Source organism: Microtus pennsylvanicus, chromosome 6, assembly GCF_037038515.1.
Source record: "Microtus pennsylvanicus isolate mMicPen1 chromosome 6, mMicPen1.hap1, whole genome shotgun sequence".
NCBI lineage: Eukaryota > Metazoa > Chordata > Mammalia > Rodentia > Cricetidae > Microtus > Microtus pennsylvanicus.
Genome location: NC_134584.1, coordinates 21,918,981 through 21,941,160, shown reverse-complemented (window position 1 = coordinate 21,941,160; position 22,180 = coordinate 21,918,981).

Sequence of the window (22,180 nt, the reverse complement as noted above, 5' to 3'; positions counted from 1 at the left end):
CATCTTGGAACTTCTTCGTCAACATCTCAGAAACTGTCAGAACTAGTAGATTACTCTTCCCTTAAGTTGTTTATGGAAGATATTTTTGTTGTGGCAATAAAGAAAATCCATTTAAATAAAATAGTTCTCACATAAAATATATCTTAGGCTATATGTAGTTATATAACATTATTAATATTTATAATTCATTGTTCTCTAATGATGTATTTAACTAGAAATTCCACATTACCTTAGATTTATTTTGAAAAAGCATCTAGTAACTAAAAGGTTTATACTATGTACAATTTGTTAATATGCCAGTTTCATGTTTAATTGAGTCCCCAAGATATTATATTAACTCCTAATGCCCAGCAACTCAGATTGAGTTTTTATTTCTAAAGAAAGCAACTATAAATAAAACTAATGGAAACAATATTATTTTGTTTTAGAATGAGTCCTAGCCGGGCGGTGGTGGCACACGCCTTTAAACCCAGCACTCGGAAGGCAGAGGCAGGCAGATCTCTGGGAGTTCGAGACCAGCCTGGTCTACAAGAGCTAGTTCCAGGACAGGCACCAAAGATACAGAGAAACCCTGTCTCAAAAAACCAAAAAAAAAAAAAAATAGAATGAGTCCTAAATCCATGGTTTAATAATAATATAAGAAGAGCCACAGAGAATGAAATAATACAATACAAGCAAAAAGGCTGTTTTTATAGTGTACTTCTAGAAATTGGACAAAAGCAGGGTATTATCACACCAAAAATTTAGAGAAAGTCATGGGAGAGATTCTTCTCTACAAACTTCCAAAGTAGTATCAACTTCTTGAACTATTTTAAGGTGAGCTTCTTATCTTTACCATTTTGAATAAATGCATTTCTGTTTTTTATGTTATGCATTTTGTAATACTATGTGATGAATATGTAAGAATTTGACATATAGCTGCTTATGAAACACATTAAAACTTTCTCAGGATTGTTGTGAACACAGACCCCAAAAATTACCACTACACTCTGAGATGCTCTAGTTGATCCTATTAGCATCTTCTGCTTTTGTTTAAATATCATTCATTTATTTTTGTAATACAATATTTTAATCATCAATTATATGCATACAAATAGAAAATGATAATCTCCACTAACGCATATTGGAGATTGATCAGGAACTGGCCATTATGTTTTGTTGTGTATTTCTTTTTACTGGACAAAGTCTATTACACACCTACCATTACATACGTTATCAGGGCTTATAAAAATAACATTGAAATTGCAAATTTGAAATAAAGTGGCATAGTTAATCCTATCCCAAAATGTTCAATAACAAATATTTTTAAACAAAATAAGAAACACAGCAAGTATTATTAGAAGCATTAGAAAGCATCTTCTGGAGTGACGCTTACGATTCTTTGATTAATTTGCGCCATTACAGTCAAAGCATTATTATGTCCATGACATAAGGATTTTGATTAGTGTGGAAAGAATCCATGGCAGAAGAAAGAACTAGTTTAATTATTTCTTTGAAGTGAAATAATAAAAATGTTTTATCACTGTCATTGGAACTTCACTAAAATATTCACACTTGGATTTTTTTAAGTTTGTATTCTTTTTTGTTGTTTTGTTTTGTCATTTATTTACTTTATTCATTTATACATTTCTAAAGGACAGTTTTGTCCTGTGTCTACACCATAATAACAAGGGACCTGCAAGCTCCAGGCCTTTCCCATTTGTCACCACTGCAAAAACACAGCTCACTGGCGCACATTTTCTGGCCTACTCCCAGACTTCCCAAGATAAATAGATGTAACAAAATTGTTTTAAGAACAGAACAAGTTAATAATTTAAGTATTAGGCATCAACAATGATTTGAAAAATTAAATGTCAATCTTCAATGGTAACAAGAGACAAATGTAAGACTAGGAGATGTAGCTCTTCCTTTCCTTTTGAGCCTTCGATGTAAAGTGTGGAGAAGCAGACTAGCATTAGAGAGCCATCTTTCTGGGACTTGTATTGGGGGCCTACACCTTCTATGCCGGGCAGGAGCAACCGGTCTTGACAGGTGGTGATGTGTGCTGTCATGGTATCTGGTGCTGTGTGTTCTCGTGTAACCTCCTGGCTACTTGTGTCTTGAAACTCAGAATTATTTCACACAGGATTATCACTGGTTGGTGAGCAAAGGAAATGAACTCTTCGCTTTTCAATGTTGATACCCAGATTAGTTTGAGTTGCCTAAAATTGTTCAGACCTTAGAGTTTCCTTTCAACAATAGTACGAAGAAGTTTGGATTCTTCCTTTTCAACAGTAGGGGTATTCTCCTCTGAATCTCCTCAGCCTTGTTATTTTTCTCATGCTTGTGGCAGTGAGCTGTGCGCTGACTCTCCCACCCTGCTGTGGTGTTAATCAGATGAGGGAAGGCCTGCTGGGAGTTGTGGTAATTACAGTGGGATAGTTCATATCTTTCTGAACTCTCTCTAGGTCTTCAATTCTGCTAACAGCCGCCGTGATGCTAATTAAAAATGAATGTTAATTATAAAGTTTAAAATATCCTTTCTTTGAAAATTAATATAATCTTCATCAATAAAACTGATAAACTTTTATACTCATGTAGCTCTTTTGCTTAGTTATTTGACACTAAAATCGTGTTTTAATTTTTTTGTAAATGACAGATAATCCTCTAACCATGGTCATATTTTTCATCCTCATTTAAGAATATTTGCTCCCCAAGGTCTTTCCACTTATTAATAAGTAAACCTGCTATTAAACTTTATGGCTTACAAAATTGGCGTCCTGCTTACAGACACAGTGCAGTGTTTATTGAAGCTTTGAAAACCAATCTTTATTTATAGAGGTTATGAAAAAATTAGCTAGCTGCTGCTTTTGCCAAAGTGACAAACGCAAATAGGATACGATGTTAATGCATGTGTTCATCCATTGAGGGGTTACACCACTTTTCTCATTGAAATTATGTTCATAAAATATCAGCTCTGGCAAATAAATGTGAAGAATATTTACCTGTAAAACTACAGGTCTGAAAATAATAACGTCATCTTAGAAACCACAAATGTATTAGTAGTGTATGCCGGTCATTTATACAGCAGGAAATTGGTAGTAAAATAGTGATGAGGGCCATTGAACTGTGACATTATGCAAAAACCTTGCTCAGATTTATTTGCTTAGTGTGAATGTAAAGCACTGATCCTATGATTGGAGCTTTTACTTTTTCTCTTTAAATTTGTGGGTTTTTTTTTTTTTTAATTTTGCTTAGAATATATTTTTTTTTAAATCTGGGACATAAATTCTTAAAGAAGAAATTCATTTTATAAGCATCTCATGAAATTTTAGCAATTATTTCATAAAATCTGGCACAAAGATGAGAATTGAGTGCATTATTATTATTATCAAACACTAAGAGGAGAAATAAGATCAACAGAGTTACCAAAGGATTTGAACATCTATCCTTACTCTTTACAGAGTTGATCTTTATGAAGACACAATATGTGAATCAAGTCACAAAGGGAGTAATCATGTTTTATGTGTCAACATGTCTAAAGAGATTGTCATTTTTCTGATAAATATACATATTAGATACTGAAAATGTTAAGATTTAAATTTAGTTCACTAGTACACTCTAATCACATATAATTTAAATCAGCCATATGGAAATTAATATTGAGGGCAAAATATCTTATCATTTATATATTGAAAATAAATTTGTGAAGTTCAGTATAATTAAGAATATGTTGATGTGTAAAGCTTTTCAATACTCTGATCACCTGTTATTGGTCTGGTTTTATATAATTATCCATATTCATAATATAAAACACAAGTTGTACATAGCTCATATTTGCTCTCTTATTAGACTTTCTATAGTGATTTTAGTAGCCATAAATTCTGGGACACAATTGAAAAGTTTGCTGGAGTATTATATTCAATCATTCAAAAAAAATGAAATGTTCAAAAAGTAGAAAAACAAACTATAAAGCCTGATTTCAATTTCTTAACCATATGATTTTTAGGTATTTTATGTATTTGGATTACCACTTCCTTGTTTAATATGCCTTATAAATTCAATAATATGATTAGATTTGAGAATATATTATTTAATACCTTAAATATAAATTAACTAACTTGACTTACAATGTCTGCAAATGTTTAATATACTCAAGGTAGTTAGAAGTTTTGAGAATATAAATTAATAAAATTATTTTGATAGGAGTATTGGAAAAATGATTTAGTAATCCATGTATTAACCCATAGGGTAAAGCTTGATAGGTTGTTCAATCTTTTCAGTATATGGTAAGTTACTCACTGACATTTTGACTAACCACTTGCTCAATTTCTAATGACCAGTTATTAAAATTCTGGTGATAAAAAAGCAGATTATTTCATACTATCAAAAATATAGTCATAGATTTTACAGCTGCAAGTCTTTGATAATCTACTAGCATAAAACTTTTGGTTATAAATCTTCACACTTAAATGATTGTCTCTAATATGGATCAAAGTACTCAATTTGAATTCTTCCTTAATGAATGAAAAACATTGCAGCAATCTATAGTTTTCATAATGAATAGCAAAGATCATTTGCTAGCGAATGTTTCCTATTGAAATTGTGTGATACACTATGGCTGCTATAAATCTTCCAGCTTTTCTGGCGTTTTATGTAGTTAATCCACATTACTCAAAGACTAGTGGTTGTGAATATGCTGACTTTATGAGATTTATTTGTGACATCAAAATCAATACACCAGCACTTTTCTGGCCATTTGTAGTTGTTCAGAGAGAAGAATAAAATTTGATTTACCCAATATAAACATTCTCTGAATCAAGCTTTCCACTGTTTATAGGAATGTCATTCAGTGTTTATTTTCTATATAAAAAACCTTAAAACTTTTACAAGCACCTACACCTATGTCCATTCTCTGGTCATGGCATTGATGCCTCACACACTGAATTATGGATATTGTTATACAATTTATACTCTCACTGACTCACAAAATGTAATCTATTTTTTTCTGGTTAAATATTGTGATACTTTTCCTATACTTTTTATATTTCAGGGTTTCAGGAAGATTCTTGCAATGTTTTGTTTTTGTTTGTTTTGTTTTTATCAAATCTGTTGACATTCAATATGTTCAGCCTTTTACTTTCTCCTTACTTTTTTTCGGGTTCTATAGTGAGGTTAGAATATATGTCTCCTTTACATCTTTCAATGATATACCAGAATCTATGAAATGCACTTCATGCTTTGACTTTGTATTTTTGGCTTTTTACAACATTGTTACACCAAGAGCAATTAGCTCTGGGTTTTGTGTGTGCCTTCAGTTGAAGAGTGATTAAATTGCTAACATTTTTCTACAAATGTCACTTTTTTAGTCTTGGATTAAAAGTTCTTAAATAATTTCTAAATAGTAGCTAGAAATATATAAATACATATATAGATAGATAGATCATAGATAGCTAGATAGAACTGTTTCATAGCAAATTGAAATATAGTGTATGTTTAGTTATTCTATATGTCCAAATTTTGAAGACTCTGATTATAAGCGGTAGCCCTGAACTGTATTCTTGAATCAAACCCAAAACTTGTGCATGAACATTTTCTTTAGTCTTTCTTTTTCTAACTGTCATCACTGTGAGACACATTTTCCTTGACGTCTCTGAGCTGGGATGGCACCTTCCACTTTTCTAGACAGAATGGTCTGTTGACTAGCCTTTTACATACTACCCATACGTTATACTGTTATTCTGACTCGATCTAAGTGTCAAGGAATCTCAGCTTCCTGAATGAGGCAGAGATCAGCTGAGCATCCAAAAAGTGTCTCAGACTAATTGATCCACGAGGACACACTCCAACCTGTTGAGCCACAGGCAAGTTGTGCAGTGGGCTCCAGCTTTTGTGGGCTGTAATCCATGGTAGCATAGGATTTGGTGATATAGCTGTCTTTGAGTCACTTCTTTTCCTGTAAATAATGCCAGGAAGTAACCACAGTAAAAGAAATTTTGGGGGGAAACTCAACATGTCTGATATGGGTGCAAGTAACTTAAAACAGGTCTATAATAGATATTTTCTACTGGGTTCTGTGGACGCATCTCAAAGATCTATAGTTTAAGTTTTGCACCTCCTTACTAAGGCACGACTAACATGGGATAAACTAACCAGGGTTGGCAAGGTATATACTTCTTGGAATTGGGTAGTTCCATTTTCATGAGTTTTCTTGTTTCTTTTTCTTTTGCTTTAAATATTTCTAATCCAAAAACATTGTCATTTTCTCTATTTGAAAAATTGTATTTACATATTCACTAAGAAGGTACTCTGCCTTTTCTTCCTCCAAAATGTGCAAAAAACTAATAACATTTCTCTTCTTTCAGTATTGGTGCACACTCATTATAACGATCATTACTTGATTTTAATCTATTCTTTTGTAATTTTTAGATGATATAATGGTATTAACCCCTGTATCTACTCATCATAAATAGGATATAATGCACCTGAATTTACAGTTTTCTAAACATATTTATAAGACTACTTTAAAGATTGTTTAAAGTAGTTTTATACACACAATAAGATCTTTAAAAATATATATGAATATTTATTATTGTGTAAATCATTGCTAAAAATTTATTTCAAAAGGTAGGACACTTCCACTGAGGTTGTGAGTGAGGTGTGAAGAGCTTTAAGTTGTAGCACAGTGTTCAAAGCTGTGCTAATTGATATTTGACATAATAAATTTAATAGGAATGTGGAGTAGATAAAATCACTGTGGATTACTCCATTTAAGTGATATTTCCATGGAGAATTCAACTTTAATGAGAAGAGAGGAAAAAGCAAGGGCATTCCAGGTGTTAGGAATGCAGTAAGAAATGGATTAGAGCCAAGGAAGTGGCATATTTTATCTGGAAACTGTTAGATCAATTATCTAAATTAGAGAATTCACTTAGGAGAATAATGAATGATAAATTTGAAGTCATACAGATGGGTTTAAGAGATATTTGAAGCTAGGACTTCAGGGAATCTTAAATGATTTTGGCATCATAGTTATGAGAATGGATAAAGAGGATGGAAGGAGATTAAAAACATTGTTTCAGAACATTTTGTATTATTGTGTTCCTTGAAGATTTACCTTCTGGAGGTCAATAGTTGGAAAGATCGATTAAAAGCCAACTGAAATCATTTCAGAGTGAAATAATGAGGATAAAGATTATTGGAGTTTTGGTATATCATTGAGTCTTTAAGTGAATCTAATTTATTCTTAGTGTCAAAATGAATGCAATACATCAAAATATAAAAACTTATTCTGAAGTGCCTATGGTTTCCATAATTATATTATGTGTAGCTTGTTTTTCAAAGGATACCTAAAACAAATGGATTGATATAAATTATACAGGAAGATATAACATTTATAATAATTTAAGATAAATGATACTGTTTTATTGTCATTGATTAAATGTATGAAATATTAACCAACAATTATTATTAAAGATTAAATAAATGATATCATTTATTCTTACACAACATTTGAATTAAGTTTTGGAGACAGATTATCAGTATTATACAAAATGGGAGCTGTAGGTAAGATGTAGTAGGGCATATTCTCAACTTGTATAAGGCCCTGGGGGTTGTTACCAATAACATAACAATAATAATGTGCAGCTTGTCAAAGGAATGAAAACTAAATAGCATTTTCTCTCTGTACTTAAATCACAATAAGTGGACCAGTGTTAATCAGAGTTCAGACATGCTGTCAACTCTACATTAGCACAAGGCCATTTGGCTTAATGTTATCTGACCTTTGGACCAGGCTTCTGTAAATGTTATTACTTAGCAACAGATAGCCTTCTATATGAGTGATTCCTTCCACTGGACACAGATGCCCCAGGTATTGACGTTGTACACTGTTATCGATAAATTCCTATGAGCTTTGCTCAGTCGATTTAGAGGGCCTCTTTCTCCTGGTGTCCTCCATCCTTCCTGGGTTCTATATCGTTCCTTGAGCACCAAGGTCTCTCATCTTCCCCCCTCCTCTCTCTCTCTCTCTCTCTCTCTCTCTCTCTCTCTCTCTCTCTCTCTCCCTGTGTGTATGTTTGTGTGTATGTGTGTGTGTGTGTGTATAAAATGCCTTGTTGTGGGCCTCTATATTTCTTCCCATCTGTTGCAGGAGGAAGCTTCTTTGATGATCGCTGAGCAAAGCAATGATCTATGAATATAACAAAATTATCGTTAGGCATAATTTCATCACAATTTTTGGTTTTTGTTTTGTCTTTTAGAGCAGTACTATTCTGTTTTACCTGAGATATCTTGTTATCTAGATATCTAGTTATCCGGGTTTTGGTGATCCAGTGTTAGGTATGGGTTCAATTTCATGAGGTGGTCCTTAATTTAAATCAGATACTGGTTGGTTATTCACAGTGCTTTGTGTCATGTCATCATTGCCTTTATAAAGTATGTGAAGGTGTTTCAAATAAGGTGTGCAAATAATGAGGGAGAAGGAGCCCTAGCTGGCCATAGTTGTCACCCAGTACCAGGAATGGGTGACATCTAACTCAGGTGATGTTCAAAGAGGTCCTGTTGAAATCCATAACTAACTCAGGCGATTGGAAGATATCTTGTTGCTCTCCAGAAATGGAGAGCAAGGTTCCATTTTTAAAGACAGCATCCATACAACTTACTGAACATGAATAGGGACAACTGGTGCCTCCAAAGAGCCTTTGCTTCCCATTCAAGTTTCTTTGTTACTGGAAGGTATTATGCAGGCTACATAGAAAGAATCATAAACTCCAACCCAACCACAAATCCTTTGCTTTGTCCATATTATAATTCTAAGGAATAAAATGAGGATGATTTTCTTTATCTTGACCGGATTGATTTCCTTCTCAACAAAGATCTGCTCTCTTAGTAGTTTCTTCATGAGTCAGTTATTTTGTTTGCATGTTCTTGAGCTCAGATAACTGCATAGAATATTTTTTCTTCTTTTTTAAGACTATACCTGCAAGCGCATTCATTAAAAGTTGTGAGGACCATGGGCCCTGCCTTGGGATCAGGAACTTTCTGTTCTTTCTCTCTTCTGACACATTAGGAGATTAGTTTCCTTTTCTCCTTCAGAAAAGTTTCACCACAATAATGCAATTTCTCTAAACTCCTCAATCTAGTGCTCTTTTACAACTTTGCAGGACGCAGACACTTACTAAATGTGTCTAGTGCCTCCCAAAGCGTCTAAATCTTTTTTTTCTAAAGTCAGCACCCAGAGACTGCTCTGCAGACAGTAGAGCAAATTCTCCAAACCGGTGTAGATTCGCAAGGCTGCCCATTGTCTCCTGCTTCTAATTAGTCTTTAGCTGTTCTGCCTTAGTTATGTCTCACACAGTTGACAGATGCTAACATCTCTCAGCTGGTCCAGTTACTGCCCTTAAAATGTATTCTCCCTTATTGCATACATTTCTACAAATTGTTTGCCCCTGTGAAGAAGACATGTAAATATCTGACTTTCATAGGGTCTCTGAAAAATCAGTCTCTTGTGATTGGAAATTCCATATGCTTTAGACTTGCTTCCTGACCTCTTTTCTTGTTATTCTTCATATCGTTAACTCTTTCAAATGGGTGTTTAGAAGCAAGACTAAGAGATTCCTGTGTCTCCAGGCCATTAACACTTGCTGATTTCAAAGGCATAGAATGGCAGACTCTGGGGAAAGTTACACTTGTTATCCACAAGGGACCATATTTACTACTACAGGTAAATTAGTAATAAACAATATTGCAATAATTTTATTTTATACTGTTATACTAAAACAAAGATTTCATTTTCATGAAACATTTAAAACATGGTATAATATCAGAACTTGAAGACATGGAATAGAAGGACAATTATAGAAAGGTTGAGATAATTCCTGTGTATTTGGCTATTCAAAAGAAACAAAATAAAATTTCATAGAATCTTTTAAATATTATTTAAGCAGCCCATCAGACACAACCATACACCTTCAAATAAATGCTGCCTTGCATCAATGCTTAAGAAAACAAAGATTCACCTTAATTTGTGAACATTTTTGCGCTTATTAAGTCTATTTCATTGCATTTATTCCTTCTACTATTTCCATTAGTGCCTAGTAGATTTTTTTCCAAAATATGTTTATTTCATTTATGTATGTATGTACATGTATGTGCTGTGGCCAGAAGATAAGGTTATATCCTCAGAACATTAAGTGACAGGCAGTTGTGAGACAGTCTGTACAGAGACAGAGACTAAATTTAGGTTCTCTGAAAGAATAGCAAGTGCTCTTAATAGCTAAGCTCTCTCTTTAATTCATGATTTTTTTAAATTAAAATTTACATTGACTATCATGATCCCTCTTTATGCTCTTGTCCTACCCCACTTTCCAGTCAGAATAAAAATTGAAGTGTTTTATGGGTGTTTTATGTTCTTGAATTATCCTTATTGTGAGGCAAATTTGTCTGTCTGTCTGTCTATGTATGTATGTATGAATGTAGTATAGGTTTATTTATTTATATTTCTATCACTACAATATCATTATTTTGTGTATGCATTTGTTTCATAAATAATAAGCACAAACATTTGGAATATGAATTCATAACCCAAATAGACAAAAGTTTTAAGAACTGAAAGTTAATTCAAATCAATTAGATTTGGGTGAGTTTGTTTAACACTACAAAAATGGACATTCACTAAGTAAAATCAATAAAAAATACATTTCTTGTTTCCTGCATCAAAACATTTTTAATCTTTCAAACTTATCATAATAAATAGAACAGATTGAGTGGCTTAAGGAGAAACATTTACTGTTCACAGTTCTGGAGGCTGCAAGTTCAAGACCAAAGAGATTCCATTCCAATTCCTCTCTCCATGGTTTACAGATAGCCAAGCCCTGCTGTGAGCTCAGATGGTCTTCCTTCTGTGTACATACATCTCTGGTACCTCTTCAGATATAAGAGTTTCTTGTCCCATAAAGTTATCTGTCATAATACATTGGCTTCTCCTTATGCCTCATTTTAACCCTTTAGAAACCTACCTTTGAAATTGGTTACAGAGTAAACTGTGAGTTTTAGGAGTAAATGTGCTAAATTTTGGAATAATACAATTCATCCCATGTAAGGAAGGAAATGTGGGATAAGTGAAAGTTTAGTGAGGTTGGGTCTGAATAAATCTGGATACATTTTTTTCATATTTGTTATAACTTGTAATCCATTCGGTAGGATTGTAGCTTTTTTATTTGCTAACCAACTAAAATTCCTAGTGTTAATACATTGCTAATTGATAACACATATAGAATGCTCTCATGGTTTCTCATCCATAATATGGACTGATATTGAATGTGCAATTTGTATCAATACTTGTAAGCATATTTCACATTCCAAAATGAAGAGAAAACTATGAGAGGAAAGTATGAATTTAAGTCAAGTCTTCGGTTTATCATGGAGAGTGAAACACTTTTTATGAAGAGCATGCTTGAGCACAATGCATTAAATGTATACTAAAATTGTGACAGCGTTAAAACAATTTCCAATGAAAACAATTTCATTCCATTTAGCCCTTCATAAAGCTCCTGTTCATGATCTACTGATTTATGGACAGTTATCCAAAGCAGGATAGACCCATATGTTAAAAGCACGTGTCATTTTGGCCACTGTCCTCAATCAGCTTCAGCAGATTAATGTTTGCTAAAATACACCATCATAATGTTTGCTATAATACACCATCATTATTTCCAACTGTATGATCTTAACACAGTATTCAGTTTTCTCTCTAAATTTTAATCTAAATCATTAATCTGCTTATCTCTCATACCTTCTCTTTAGGGACACTGTTGTTTATTCCACTTGTACGCTTTTCACAACATTCCTTTTCAAGCAGTGATGATACACAGCAACATATTCTTGATTGATGTGCGGTTGTGTTATTTTCAAGCTCACAAAACATATATCCTCCTGCCCCACATACTTGATTCCAATATTTTGAGTTAGTTAATCTTTGATATGTCATTGCGGTGTCCTTCCAGGTTAAATCAGAAAAGGTGGATTTACTCTGCTTCCTAGTACAAATTAAAAACCCATTTTTTTTTGGCGTGACTTATGCTTCAGGAGAGCTCTGTGAGTTTTTCATTGTGATGTGCATACATGAAGGACACAGCTTAGAAACCCACTGCATTACACTTGTCTGCATTGTGAGGTAAATGCACTTGGAAGTAATTACCACTGCCTACATTTTTATTCATGTTTTCATTAAAACTGTTATCACACTAGAGACAAGCATAAATAATACCCAATACCTGCCTCTTATTAGTTTCTGTTTTTGTTAAAAGTGAATGATGTGAATAGCAATACGTGAGACTATAAAAATCATAAATAAAACATTAGGACGCTTTTGTAATACTGCAGGTTTAAATGTCACTAATGAAATAAGAATAAATATGTGATGTTAATTATTTGCCAAACTGTAACAAGGGGAGAAAAAAAATGTACTGCATGTCAAAAACAAGAAATGGAAAAGCAGATATGCTGTGATCTCCCCCCACATAAATTACTGTGTAAAATTTATTAAGGTTGCATCAAATAATCAATATATTTTATAAAATGACATGTAAGGAAATATAAAATATATTTATATATTAACACCTATGTAGATATTCTCCATAAAATATCTTCATATTGTTTTGTTTCAGGTGGTTTTAAATGATATATACTTACAAATTTTTTTTTATGAGAAAAGGAGAAAAAAAAACAAGTTTACACCTCCTCCCAGCCTCCCATTTCCCTCCCCATCCTCCCGTCCTCCCACCCTTCTCCCCCTCCCCCCACTCCTTTCCCCCTCCCTCTCCAGTCCAAAGAGCAGTCAGGGTTCCTTGCCCTGTGGTAAGTCCTTGGACCTCCCCCCCTCCGTCCATATCTAGGAAGGTGAACATCCAAACTGGCTAGGCTCCCACAAAGCCAGCACATTACCTAGGATCAAAACCCCGTGCATTGTCCTTGGCTTCTCATCAGCCCTCATTGTTTGCCATGTTCAGAGAGTCCAGTTTTATCCCATGCTTTTTTGGTAACAGTCCAGCTGTCCTTGGTGAGCTCCCAGTAGATCAGCTCCACTGTCTCAGTGGGTGGGTGCACCCCTCGTGGTCCCTACTTCATTGCTCATGTTCTCCCTCCTTCTGCTCCTCATTGGGACCTTGGGAGCTCAGTCCAGTGCTCCAGTGTGGGTCTCTGTCTCTATCTCCATCCATCACCAGATGAAGGTTCTATGATGATATGCAAGATATTCGTCAGTATTGCTCTAGGATGGGGTCATTTCAGGTTCCCTATCCTCAGCTGCCCAAGGAACTAACTGAGGACTTCGGCTTGGGCACCTGGGAGCCACTCTAGGTTCAAGTCTCTTGCTAACCCTAAGGTGGCTCCCTTAACTAAGAATTGTGCTTCCGTGCTCCCCTATCCAACCTTCCTTTATCCCAATCCTCGTTTTCCCCCAAGTTCCCCCATTCCTCCCCTTCTCCCTTTTCTCTCCCCATATCCTCTTACCCCCAACCACCCCACCCCCAAGATCTCAATGTTCTCCCCGGCAACTTTGTCTACTTCCCATAGCCAAGAGGATAACTATATGTTTTTCCTTTGATTCACCTTCTTACTTAGCTTCTTTATGATCACCAATTGTAAACTCCGTGTCCCTTATTTATAGCTAGATACCAATTATGAGTGAGTACATCCCATATTCATCTTTTTGGGTCTGGGTTACCTCACTCAGGATAGTGTTTTCTATTTCCATCCATTTGCATGCAAAATTCGAGAAGTCATTGTTTTTTACCGCAGCATAGTACCCTAATGTGTAGATATTCCACACTTTCTTCATCCATTCTTCCATTGAAGGTCATCTAAGTTGTTTCCAGGTTCTGGCTATTACAAATAATACTGCTATGAACATAGTTGAACAAATGCTCTTGTCATATGATAGGGCCTCTCTTGGGTATATTCCCAGGAGTGGTATTGCTGGATGCAGGGGTAGGTTGATCCCGAATTTCCTGAGAAACCGAAACACTGATTTCCAAAGTGGTTGCACAAGATTGCATTCCCACCAGCAATGGATGAGGGTACCCCTTCCTCCACAGCCTTTCCAGCAAAGGCTATCATTGGAGTTTTTTGTTTTAGCCATTCTGACAGCTGTAAGATGATATCTCATTGCATTTCCCTGATCGCTAAGGAGGTTGAGCACGGCCTTAAGTGTTTTGTGGCCATTTGAACTTCCTCTGCTGAGAATTCTCTGTTCAGTTCAGTGCCCCATTTTTTAATTGGGTTAATTAGCATTTTAAAGTCTAGTTTCCTGAGTTCTCTATATATTTTGGAGATCAGACCTTTGTCTGTTGCGGGGTTGGTGAAGATCTTCTCCCAGTCAGTAGGTTACCTTTTTGTCTTGGTGACAGTGTCCTTTGCTTTACAGAAGCTTCTCAGTTTTAGTAGGTCCCATTTATTCAATGTTGCCCTTAATGTCTGTGCTGTTGGGGTTACACATAGGAAGCGATCTCCTGTGCCATCTGATGTAGGGTACTTGCCACTTTCTCTTCTATCAGGTTCAATGTGTTCTGACTGATAGTGAGGTCTTTAATCCATTTGGACTTGAGTTTTGTGCATGGTGATAGATATGGGTCTATTTTCATTCTTCTACAGGTTGACATCCAGTTATGCCAGCACCATTTGTTGAAGATGCTTTCTTTCTTCCATTGTACACTTTTGGCTCCTTTATCAAAAATGAGGTGTTCATAGGTTTGTGGGTTAAAATTCGGGTCTTCTATACGATTCCATTGGTCGACTTCTCTGTTTTTATGCCAGTACCACACTGTTTTCATCACTGTAGCTCTGTAATAGAGTTTGAAGTCAGGGATGGTAATGCCTCCAGACAATCCTTTATTGTTTAGGATTGTTTTGGCTATCCTGGGTTTTTTGTTTTTCCATATAAAGTTGATTATTGTCCTCTCAAGATTTGTGAAGAATTTTGATGGGACCTTGATGGGGATCGCATTGAATCTGTAAATTGCCTTTGGTAGAATTGCCATTTTTACTATGTTGAGCCTCCCAATCCAAGAGCAAGGGAGGTCCTTCCATTTTCTGGTATCCTCTTCAATTTCCTTCTTCAATGCCTTAATGTTCTTGTCAAATAGATCTTTTACTTCCTTGGTTAGTTACCCCAAGATATTTTATGCTGTTTGTGGCTATCGTGAAAGGTGAAGCTTCTCTGATTTCCCTCTCTGCTTCCATATCCTTTGTGTATAAGAGGGCGATTGATTTTTTTGAGTTGATCTTGTATCCTGCCACATTACTAAGGGTGTTTATCAGCTGTAAAAGTTCTTTGGTGGAGTTTTGGGGGTCGCTTATGTACACTATCATATCATCTGCAAATAATGAAAGTTTCACTTCTTCCTTTCCAATTCGAGTCCCCTTGATCCCATTATGTTGTCTTATTGCTATTGATAGAACTTCAAGCACTATATTGAAGAGGTATGGCGAGAGTGGACAGCCTCGTCGTGTTCCTGAGTTTAGTGGGATGGCTTTGAGTTTCTCTCCATTTAATTTGATGTTAGCTGTCGGCTCGCTGTATATAGCTTTTATTATATTTAGGTATGACCCTTGTATCCCTAATCTCTCCAATACGTTTATCATAAAGGTATGTTGAATTTTGTCAAATGCTTTTTCAGCATCTAATGAAATGATCATATGGTTTTTTTTCTTTCAGTTTATTTATATGATGGATTACATTGATAGATTTTCATATGTTGAACCAGCCCTGCATCCCTGGGATTAAGCCTACTTGATCATAATGGATAATTTTTCTAATGTGTTCTTGGATTCGGTTTGCCAGTATTTTGTTGAGGATTTTTGCATCGATGTTCATGAGTGAGATTGGTCTATAATTCTCTTTCTTGGTTGAGTCTTTGTGTGGTTTTGGTATCAGAGTAACTGTAGCTTCATAAAAGGAATTTGGCAGTGCCCCTTCTGTTTCTATATTGTGAAATACATTAAGGCGTATAGGTATTATCTCTTCTTGGAAGTTCTGGTAAAATTCCGCATTGAAGCCATCTGGTCCTAGGCTTTTTTTGGTAGGGAGGTTTTTGATAACCTCTTCTAATTCTTCGCGACTAACAGGTCTATTTAGATTGTTCACCTGGTCCTGATTTAACTTTGGTATATGATATTTATCTAAAAAAGTATCCATTTCCTTTACATTTTCCAGTTTTGTGGCATATAGTTTTTTGTAGTAAGATCTAATGATTCTCTGAATTTCCACTGTGTCTGTGGTTATGTCCCCCTTTTCATTTCTGATCTTATTAATTTGCAAATTCTCTCTCTGCCATTTGAGTAGTTTGGATAGGGGTTTGTCAATCTTGTTGATTTTCTCCAGGAACCAGCTTTTTGTTTCATTGATTCTTTGTATTGTTTTCTGTGTTTCTGTTTTGTTCATTTCAGCCCTCAGTTTGATTATTTCCAGTCTCCTACTCCTCCTAGGTGAGTCTGCTTCTTTTTTTTCTAGAGCTTTCAGGTGGGCTGTTAAGTCTCCAATGTGAACTTTCTCTGTTTTCTTTAAGTGGGCACTTAGTGCTATGAACTTTCCTCTTAGGACTGCTTTCATAGTGTCCCATAAGTTTGAGTATGTTGTTTCTTTGTTTTCATTGAATTCCAGGAAGACTTTAATTTCTTTCTTTATTTCTTCCTTAATCCAGGTATGGTTCAGTAGTTGACTGTTCAGTTTCCATGACTTTGTAGGCTTTCTGTGGGTAGCATTGTTGTTGAATTCTAACTTTAATCCATGGTGATCTGATAAGACACAGGTGGTTATTAATCTTTTTTTGTAACTGTTTATGTTTGCTTTGTTACCGAGTATGTGGTCAATTTTCTAGAAGGCTCCATGAGCTGCAGAGAAGAAGGTATATTCTTTCCTATTTGGGTGGAATGTAACCAAAACAAAAATTAATACCCAAAATTCTAAAACATAAGCAAACTTAAGAACGACAAAAATAGCCGGGTGGTGGTGGTGCACGTTTTAACCTTAGCACTGGAGAGGCAGAGGCAGGTGGATCTCTGTGAGTTTGAAGCCAGCCTGGTCTACAAGAACTAGTTCCAGGACAGAAACCAAAAGCTACGGAGAAACCTTCTCTCGAAAACCCAAAGAAAGAAAGAAAAAAGAACAGCAAAAATAGTTTTAAAAATTGCTTAGTTTTTAGTTGGAGAGATAGCTTGGCAGTTGACACTGCTTGCTGCTCTTCCAGAGGAGCTAAATTTGGTTCCCAATACCCATGCTACATACCTCACAACAACCTGTAATTTTACATTCTGCCCTCCATAGGCAATGATGCACAAGCAAATACATATATATATATATATATATAGAAGCACCCCCACACACAAACAGAAACATACACAAAAATATTTATAAAGGAAATTTACTATTTTGCACCATTTTAGTTTAATTCTTAATTTTTGTTTTATTCTTGGAGGTGAAATGGAATTTCCTTGAGAACATTGTTCACTCTTTTTTAATTTACATTTGCAAAGCTTGATTAAAGCTTCTTGAACCAACCACCTCACTATTAGACACAGCCATTAAGCGCACAAGGCTTGAGTTCTAGATAGAGGTTCCTGTGCACGGTTATTCCAGGAATAAAATACTGTCAGCACAATACGTGTTCATATTTCAGAAAACTTAATATCTTGGTAATTTGCATTGCTCTCTGTTAGGAAAACATACCACAAATAATACATGCATGCTATAATTTTATGATGGAGTGTGCTGAGGAGGAAATTTAAAATTCCATTGTATTTTTGTAAAAAACTTTCGAAATTTTTAAGATTACAAGGTATTGAATTGCATTATTATGTTTTTAAAAAATGCTTTCATTGCTTTATTCTAAATTGCTTTCATTGTTTTATTTTTCCTCCACTCCCCTGATTCTTTGGCATCCTCCTATCACTGGTACCCTTATCAGTATCAAGAAACAGGTGACCTTTTCCCTCTCCCCTTTCTCAACACCTTATTGCTCTCTCTTTATCTCTAATCTAGTTTCGCAGTCCCTTTCTGTTCTAATAGTACCTTATTTACATGAAAACAAATGATGAGTTTCAGTGTTTGTTGCAGTAAGTATTAAAATTTAGTTTTCTGAAAATGAGATGCTTCTCTTAATATAATACTGTCCATTTCTAGCATTTTTCTGGTGGAGTGTGGAGGCTGAAAAATGCAGCCCCAGTTCCCCTTGTCTGACTGTCAGAGAGTTTAGAGACTGACAAGCTACTTGCCTGCCTCAACTCAGAATGTGACTGCTTGGTTTTTTTGAAATTAAGATAACTCATTCTAGTAAGTCCACGCCGTTCTGACAGGTGATCAGGATATGCAAATGTGTGTCTGCTCTTTTCTTTTAAGCACACCTATGAGGTCACCTTGGGAAGAGCAGGCTTCAGCATAGGTGACCTAGGTCGCCTTAGCTACCTAGACTACAAAAATGCTAATGATGTGATGTCTCAGAGTGATAAAGCCATTGACCCTGTGAATTATCCTTTGTATTATGTTAATAAGTCTTTTGTTACCTCCCTCTCCTGGCCCTCTGTTAAGTTGGGTGTAAAAGCTGTGGAAAAATAAATCCTAGCAAATTTCAGGACTTCAGCCACTGGAATGCCCTTCCGATACTTTCTATGGTTTCTGTCCTGTTATGTTTTATTAATTTCATATTCCTTAATATATTTCTAAAATTTCCATGCCCCTAACCTTGCAAGAGGTATTTTTGTCAAGGCCAGTCCGCGACATATAGGATCATCAAGACTTATTTAAATACACTACAAGAGCCGGGCAGTGGTGGCGCAAGGCTTTAATCCCAGCACTTGGGAGGCAGAGGCAGGGGGATCTCTGTGAGTTCGAGACCAGCATGGTCTACAAGAACTAGTTCCAGGACAGGCTCCAAAACCACAGAGAAACCCTGTCTTGAAAAACCAGTAAATAAATAAATAAATAAATAAATAAATAAATAATAAATACAAGAAAACCCAGAGAAACAACTAACATACGATCATAGGGGCTCAAAGAACCGGAATGGACATCCATGGATCCTACACGGGACAAACCTACACCACTCTGCATATGTGTTAGAATTGTGTACCTTGGTCTTCTTTTGAGACTCCATACAGTGGTAACAGGGTCTGTCTCTGCTTCTTTTGTTGACTTTGGGACCCTATCCTCTTACTGGGTTGCATCATGGAGCATTCAAATGATATCACCTTTTTGGTTGATATCCATTGTAGGCTTGCTCTCCTCTGAACAGAAATGGAAGAGGAGTGCATGGGGCCCAGGTCTGAGGGGAGATGAGGGGAAGGACTGGGAGGAGAGGAAGGAGGAAAGCAGTGATTAGGTTAGAAAAATTACATGTGTTAATAACAGGATAACTTTAAAAACAGGGAAACTGAAATGCTTTCTGGGAATAGTTGAATCAGTTGAGTGTATCTAAATTGGCATAACTCAGGATTTCTCATTTTGAATTATATATTTCTATGAAGGCTTAATATGTTTTTTTTGAAATTTATATGAATTTCTTTCATCAACTTTTTAAATCTTATACAGAAAAAGACATCTCTTTTTTAAAACATCCTTGGACAGTAACTAACATCATTTTAATTAGGTGACAATATTGTCCTAAACTTTTAAATAATTTACCATATTTTAGTGATTACAGATCTTATTTGATAAACAACATATTTGTACTTATTGAGTTGAGAATAACTGACTATAAAATAGATATGGTAATTGAAAATATATGCACAACCTCTTCATTAAAAATTTATTTATACATGTGATTGATGTGGGAGTGATTTTTTATTAATAAAGAAACTGCCTAGACCCATTTGATAGGCCAACCCTTAGGTAGGCGGAGTAAACAGAACAGAATGCTGGGAAAAAGAAGCTGAGTCAAGAAGTCGCCATGATTCTCCTACTCCAGGCAGACGCAGGTTAAGATCATTCCTGGTAAGCCAGCTCGTAGGCTACACAGATTATTAGAAATGGGTTAGGTCAATATGTAAGAGCTAGCTAATAAGAAACTAAAACTAATGGGCCAGGCAGTGTTTAAAAGAATACAGTATCCGTGTAATTATTTCGGGTAAAGCTAGCCGTGCGGGCGGCCAGGTGCCGGGAACGCAGCCCGCTGCTCGTATTACAACATGTGATTGCCTATTTAACTCAAATATACATGAACATGCTTGACAAAACTTAAAATAATGAAATATATGACAATGCAAGAAATATATTCTCAAAAGATTAATATTAGGTGGCAATAATCTTATTGAACAAAAAAACAGCATATGAAACACATAATATTGTTTTGTGTATGTTATGAAATACATGCAAGGACAAGTCATCTTCTCTAAGTAGTTTGCAGAATATATAAGGAGTATACAGTGATTTTTACTCACCTATTAATACTCAATTTTTTATGTTTAAACTTGAGTGAGTGGCCTGATATTATAGGAAATGGATGTATATAATTCATCAAGCATTGGATATTTTAAAATTAAAAACTATAAGGCTATTATCTCTAACATAACAACTTAAAGCATTTGCTAATTCAAATTTATGGATAGTTTAACAGCATTTATAAACCATACCATATGTTAAGATAGAATTTTGATGCTTTGGAATGTATCACTAAAAGAAAAGAAAATTTTCTAAATAAAAATATGCATATGTATTTCTAGGAAGGATGCAATTGTTATATTTTTATAACATTTGAATATTTGTAAATTGAAGAAGCATATAAGTAATAATATTGTATGTTTATAATAAAGATTGCTGCATACATTTTATATTTACATTTTCAACTCCCTGAAATTATACAAGTGAAAAAATATTAAGCAGGAAAAATAGATCATTTCTATTAAATGTTTCACTCTATTCATGAACATTTTATATATTTAATTAAATATAAAGCAAAAAAAGTCCTGTTCATATATTCTTTCTAACAAATTAAGTATATTAAGACTACTTTTAAATCTAATTCAAGAAAAGAAAATAATCTTCAGAATCTGTCGTGGGCAGAAAAACTAACACATTTATTTCAGCATATTATCATATCCTGTATGAAGTGTATCATCTATTAATGTGTAAGTGTCATTGAAATAATTGCATACCATGCAAAAATAATTATCTATATAGTATTTTAAAATATGTGTGCCATATGACTTTAAGCTCATATCTTTTATATGATACATATAGCTACAAAAAATGTCTCAGTTTCTATATTAGTATGCCTTTTTAATCCTTGTAGGTTATACATATACATCTTCTCAGACAGTAAATGAGACTTTTTTTTCACTTCTTAATCTGATGCTATGTAATGGTGATTAACATCTGGAATTGGAAATGGCTGAATTGGTGACTGGAAATCCAAAAGAAGCATTCCCTCAAGTGTGCAAATCAAAGTCTTTTGATAATGATTGCAGACATGATGCAAAGAGCTAAGTGCTAGGGAATTATGGTGGGTCGAAAGAAGCTTTTGCATGAAGCATCTTCTAGATGCTTTAACTTTAATAAGAAATGCCTGAAAGAGACACTGTTGGATCAAAAGTTTGTAGTAAAAGTTATATCAAAAGATCCTTGTTTTGCTCTCTTCAAAGACTGAGGCCACCTTGTAGTCTACTCATTACAAACAAACTGGATAGGAAAGGGCACAGTGCATTTTTGTTGTACAAAATTTAATAAATGAGATTCTTTTACACAGATTTCATCTCCATAAGTTGCTGATGCTAGGAGAGTAAAGCACAGAGGCTTCCGAAGGGATAGACTAATTGCTTTGGATAGAAAGGACCCTGGCCCTGTATTGAAATGTTCAAGAGTCCATTCATCCTCTCACTCCTTCGGTTTCTTTTTGTGTAGTTAAATGAAATCAACTTACTAAGCAAAATAATTTTTTGACAACTATAATTCTTGAGAGATGTGATCACAGAAGGTGTCACTGTGAGGTGTATAAATGGAAGAGAACATTGCCATTTCAATACTGTAATTGAAATAATTCTAAGTATCATATTCACTGGAAAAGGACAGGAATAGAGCAAAAGAGCACAAAATGGGAAACACAGCTGCAGTCCAGTGTAGCCTATAAGAGTGTGAACTTATAAAAATGCTCCCAGAATGTAAAGGGGGAAAGTGGATAAACAACAAAAACATTATGGTATGCATAGGGACAAC